The sequence below is a fragment of the Vigna unguiculata genome, unplaced genomic scaffold, assembly GCF_037176805.1.
Source record: "Vigna unguiculata cultivar grain cowpea cultivar isolate G323 ecotype 2 unplaced genomic scaffold, ASM3717680v1 ptg000369l, whole genome shotgun sequence".
NCBI lineage: Eukaryota > Viridiplantae > Streptophyta > Magnoliopsida > Fabales > Fabaceae > Vigna > Vigna unguiculata.
In genome coordinates, this window is record NW_028197004.1 from 43,478 (window position 1) to 50,000 (window position 6,523).

The window sequence follows — 6,523 nt, forward strand, 5'->3', positions numbered from 1 at the left end:
CGCCACTTCTATAAAAACCAACTGCAGATACCGTACCTTCATGTACAGCTTTCTTCTTGAACAACTCTTTCCTCCTAACGCAGGTCAGACGCTTTCTTATCCCGAACTATATGGCGTAGTGTATTCCACTTAGACTCAATTGAAACTGAGCTTTTGTGGGCTGGGCCTTTCCCCTACAGGCTTTCTTTCTAATGAAAGGGCCTAAGACTCAGGGGTGTGCGTGGGTCACATCAGTTTGGTCTTAGCTTATCGTTAGGGTACTAAAAGGCTTTCAAGCCAATGGGAATAGCCCGCACTTGAAATGAAAAGGCTTCTATAACAAGGGCATTACAGGATTGAGAGCAAGTGGTACGATAAGACCTGCAAGAAGGCCCCGAGCTACATATCTATCGCGGCTAAACATCACTGGAGTCACTCGACTTATAAGATGGGATTGAGCTCTACGAAATGGAACCCCATCAAGGTGAACCCCTCCAACTCCAGATGCTTCACAGGGCAATTCAAACAAAGTACAAATAGGCTGCAAAAGAGGAAGAGTCTACGTTAAGCTGATTCTCGTCTTTCTCTAGCTAACTCCTAATCTCCTATCTTAACAAAAGTCTTTATGCGTCAAAGAAAGGAGAGCCTGCAAGCTCCCACAGGCGATGAATTCCGACTTCTTCGCTTTGTAGCCATACCGCATAGAGTGAACAATTCAAAGGAATTGTATTGTATGGGAGTAGCTAAAAAGAAAAGCAAGCATTACAGCGAAACGATCCCTCTGACTTTATACAGAGAGAAGAAAAGTAGCAATCCAAGGGTATGATAGATAGCTATGAAAAGCAATCCACCCGAAAAACTACCAGCTTCTTCAATGGGGATACCTTTCTTTTTCTATATCCTCTTTCCTGGGATACTATCTCCTCTTCTTCTTTTGATTCTTTCTGTTTACCTGAGCTAATTCATTACTAGCTTTCGAGCGCTTGATCTGGCCTATTTGCTGTTAGAAGGGAATCCTTAGCACAGTAGCAGGTAAAGAGAGGATTGCTCGGCAGGGAACTTTCCGAGAGCAGGGCTTACAAAGGGAACTCAAATTGGAATGCTTTCAAAGTAACTTGGCCTATTGATCTTGACCAGCCTCGACAGGTTCCACAGCAAATGTAATTAGCCTTCAAACTATTACCTCAGCCTCCACTCTAAAGTAACTATCCAACCTAAGTCTATTTAGAAGGGTGTCCGCTTTCGCAGTTCTAGAATCATTCTAATCTGTAAACAATGCTCCTTTTACTAAAGCCTTAACATGACGCCTGCAATCATCAACAAAGTGCTTTGCACTGACCCGTCCTCGAACCGGGGAGCTGGGCTGAAGGTTTTGCTCTAACCGAAGCAAAAGCAAACCCATCTTTTACTAAAAGGAAGGTCTTGGTTCTTTCTTATACCCGGAAGTAGGATCTATGTTGAAAACATGAGCAAGGAGCCCTTAGATGTACATAGAGGATCTCTAATGGCGCTGGATGCTTACTAGTAAACCAATGGATACTTGTTGAAGCAGCTTATTCTCAAATGGAGGCATTCTTGTGTGAGGAACGAACCCTATTGCACGAAGAACTGGTTCTGAAGGAATGCTAGCTATATGCTTAAGAAAGGGGTCTTCTTTCAAAGAATCTCCGTCCCTAGTCCATACCCACGTCTGGGGAACTTCTGAACTTCATGTTCACATCTTTGTCTCCCTCTTTCAAGTGAGTTCAGTTAGCCCTTAGGGTCATAAGAGAGCTCATCTTTACTTCCTTTCCTATATAAGCAACTGATTCTCTTATAGCCTTCGTTCCCCGAGGGAAAGAATAAATTCTTAAAAAATAGAAAGATATGAGCTGATCCCCTTGAAAAGGCTGAAGTTCGTATAATGATCAGTAACATGAGTAGGCAATACCATGACTCTTTCTATTTCCAAGCGATGACCACTTATGACTCTTTGATTGAACCACCCGTATTGATACAATGGGACTCATGGATCACAGGTAAAAAGGTAAGTATGTCGATTGATTGAAGAAGGCGAATTCCTTTACGCAAAGATATCTGTGCTTCAATCGTTAGCTGGACTGCAAACTCTTTCATGCTTCCATAAACTCTTCTTTCATCAGCACCTTTGAGTATCTCAAAAGAGAAATTGAATGTTCATCGTTACCGATCCTATCCTCTTCACCCTTCACTATTTCTATTCTCCCATCGTAGACTATTAGAGCATCCAAAGCAATCCAAGGCTCTCTCTCTTCCTTCCATACAGATAGCTATCGATGGGGCATCTTCCTTTCATTTTAATACGCTGTTTGCAAGAATACCTGGGATATTCCTAATTCAGTCTATGCTTTCAGTAAAGTAAGGACTATTCCCAACCTAATGAATCGAATTAAAGGGATTCGGCTCTCATAGCAGTTACTTGAAGTTAAGTTACCTTTTTGTATTTAAGAAAGAATGTCATCAATACAAACCAAGAAAAGCCTAAATGATGATGAAGGAATTCCACGCTATTCCGATTTGCTCAATGTAAACCCTTGTTTCCATCAACAACTGTAGCTGAGGTGTGCCTACTGACATGAAACTCATTTCAATTTCAAACCTTATTAACGGCAGTCTTATCTTCGTTTTTTAGCATTCAAAACGTTTTAGATGTGCTATAACAGCAACTTCATCTAGATTTATTCCAGCTACTGCATGATTATCCTCTTTATTAATACTACTTTGTATAGGATTGGCATGAACTTGACTTGACACTTGTAATACCTCCTAACAAACTGAGCACAGTCTTCATCCATGGCCATTCATCTAGGCCCCCACTATGGATTTCCGTCATAAGCCTTTTTATCTCCACACTTCAGGTAGATTCCGCTGTGGTGCCTCTTATCAAATCAAACTTCCTTCCCTCGGGCAGCTATCTTTCTGAGTGCTACCCTATCTATGGGTGTAGTATTCGTCAGGTATTGCCTGATTGCTCTTATGTTTGAGTACCACGGAAAACCTTCTTATGCCGTTAGATCCATAAAAGAGAGAAAGTTGGTCTTTCTCTCTTTTGCACTATCAAGGCAAGGGTTGCAAATCAGCGTCCGACGGCATATCCACCATAGAGGCTAGAGTAGCTAAAGCATCTTAAAAACAGTTTTGATCTCGTTGTAGGTAGTGGAACTCAACATCTTCGAATCGGGATACCACGGATTCTAGATACTTATGGTACGGCTGTAACTTCGAATCAAGAGTCCTATACTTCCCTTTGATTTGACTAATGATCAGGGCAAAATCTCTTCTTTTTAAGTGGCCTTAGAAAAACAGTTAAAACTAAAAATTTGAATTCGAAGTCAGTCTTTTGAGTGAGTTCCTCGACCCGAGTCCGTCACGAGCGGATGCGGAGTCGTAAAACTGAATAAACCCCGTTGATGCTAATTCGTCAATGATGACTGCAGAAGGGTGGGAATGTAGTCAACTCAACTAGAAAAGTTATGGATTGAAGGCCGATTCCGCATATAGATAAACCGACCTTCTCTATTCCAAATTCGAATCATGGTTTGGGTAGGACCTAGTAGGCCATCTCGTTGCCCACTCTCAAGGTATAGGTGGGGCCTGGTCCCTTCCTCCTGGAAAACCCCTTAGTATGGTTACTTCCGTTAGTAGAGCACAAGCTCCGAAGTCTGATCCTGAATCCAGAGGCGATCTTCCCTTGAAATGTGAGCTCTTTACTGTCATGGTAGCCCATCAACTCGCCCTGCCGATGATCAAATTATGCGTAAGGCAGTATTGAAGCTGTTAATGGCGCATCCCTCTTCCGGTTTTTGGTTTGGTTGGTATAGTCCCTTCGGTGAGAAAAAGAGGCCGCTTATGTATGCTTCTTCCTGTCCAGCAAGATGTCTTCTGTCGAGAAGGTTATATCTGCACTCTGGACTTTCTTCATTGGTGCTTCCATGTACTCATCTTCGATGCTTTGAACTTCCACCCTGTTGACATGTAGGGCATACTTTCTTTTATTTGCTTCCTACTACTAAGCTTTATTCCTATCTACGGTAGCTGACGCAGCAAGACCCGAGGAATCAGATACGGATCTTTTTAAGTATCTTTCGCTGGGGCAAAGAGGGAGGACTTTCGGAAGAAGGCGTCGTCCGCTGATGATCTTGAGGTTGGGAGGCGGGTCAGGGGGAGAACTAATGCTTGTGGATAGCCCGCTAAAACTCCTGACTTAGGCTTTCCCCCCGGAAGAGCTGATGCTACTTACTAAGATACTTCCGTTAGTGAGGAGAGAACTATAGGCTTTAGCCCAAAGACAGAGTCAGGGATTTCTTAACAATCGAGTCCTGAAATAAGACAAGACAGGGGGTGGAGTGAGCCTAGAGTAGAATAAGACTCCCTCTTAAACTCTCAACTCATACCAGGGCAGGCAGGGAAAGACTGAGACTACCGATACCGAGCCGGGGTTGATGAAAGATCACAGGATAGATACCCTATGGTTTGGTTGGTCTCTATGCCTGCTTCACTTCGTAGCATTAAGGGGACAGTGCAATGAGGGAAATCGACTAGGAACGCGATGTCTTCCCATAAAATGAAGAGTGGAGGGGACTTCGACTGCCTTCTTGTATCGGGTGAAGAGAAGGGGGTGGTAGGCTTAGTAGGGCTCGAACCTACAATATTACCGTTATGAGCGGTACGTTTCAACCGATTAAACTATAAGCCCCTACGGATCTCTACATGCAATTCGCTCACTTCGGGAAGAGTGGACGGAAAGAGGAGGCCTTTGCTCTATCTGCTTCTTCCTCTTCCCAGGAATGAACAATTGGATAAAAAAATTTCTTCTTTGTTTGTATATATATATATATAAATAAGAAAATAAAGATTAAGCAAGCGGCCCTTTCGTGACTCAAACTGCCGGTACGCTTTCCGGCTCGCAACGACTCAAACGGGCGGGGGCTATCTATTTGCTTGCAATGCGGGCTGTTCGCCTTTCGGATTCGGAAAGGGTTCGCCTATTTGATTTTGATTCAAAAGGCGCTACTAAACTACTCTAGTACAGCTAGTGTTAGTAGTACAACAGAATGCCGTTCACCCCGCAATCCCTTCTTCTTCAAGAGCTCCCTATTCTCTAGCAGCCCCTTCTTTCACAGCTCCTTCTCAAGCACTTGCCATTGTCTGGAAATTGGCCTTGCCCCATTCTTCGAGGCGCATCAATTCCTTGCCTTTGCTCTCATTGCTGCTGGAAGTCCAGTCTTTTAAGTGAAGTGAAATCCCAAAAATGGAAAGTCAGTAGTCATTGTCGGGATGGAAAGCTACTCTTCAACCACTTATTTAAGCGCTATGCACCTAAGCTCAGTCTTTCTGGCAGCTATCTTGCTAAACCTAGATTCTTGCTAAATAGTTCCTTTTTCTTCTCTCTTTATGCTCGAAATCGTACTCATTCGACATCGAATTTCATGGGCTGGGCATACCTTCTTTAGCTTAGCTCATTTTTATCTTTATTTTACTTTTAGGAAGATCCCACGAATCGTCTTCTATCGACATCGTCTGCTTACTCTTATCGTACGCTCTTCTTACCCAACCCAAATCGTCTGGTACTTTGTCCGCTCTCCCTTTCCTGGTGAAGGAGAGAGAGTTTTACAAGCTGATGCAGCTAAGAAAGTCTCGTTGAAAGCAGGAACGAAGACTGTGACGACTATTTGAACTAGTTTCAAAGGCTTGATTGACCCTTGGGAGTGAATCTGGCTAGGGCGCCCTCGTAAGGCGTAGGGTAGGGATTTGAAACCGGAGGCCTCTCCTCATCTAGTTCTTTCGTTACGCCGAGAAGAAGCAGAAAGAAGCTTGGAAGAAGAGATGGTCAATCTTCATCTTATGGGCGAGACTGCTAAAAAAGAGGCTCTTTAAAGCCAGAACGAGTCCTCTCTTGCGGGAGGGATAGGCGGGAAAGGGGGAGGAGGTCTTCAGTCACTCCGTTTTTGAATTGGGTCACGAATGGTATTCGATTTCTTTTAACAGCAAAAAAGCATTCGAACTTGGGAGATGCGAAAAAGAATCAGGTTCTTTTTTATATTCCTTCTTCAAGATAGTACGCACAGGTGAGAACATCCCTAATCGAATGGCCTAGCTTTGCTTCTTCCTCTTTCTCTGCTTCGGTTTACCAAAGGGGGTGAGGTCGACCTTCTTTCGGTGGTACCTTTTCTGTCTAGCTCGTTCTCTTGGTCAAAACAACTACTCCTTAGTGGCCAATAAGAATCAGAATCGCCCGGGATGAGTGAGAGCTAAAAGAAAAGCCTAGCGGCAATTCCCGATCTTCTCTTGATAGAAAGATCATATCAACACCGAACGAAGACAGATCGTAGTTACGAGAAGAAAGGTATGCCGGTTGATGGATGTAGTTCATTCTAGAAGTAGTTTGTTAACCGAATTGAATTGTTCGGTCGTGGTACTTTTGCTTGCTATTCAAACACATTGTCGAAAGGGGAAGATCGAATTAGCTCTGGTTCAAGAAGCCTAGCCTTCTTTCTTCGGAATTCTACTGAACGGGGTCGATCCA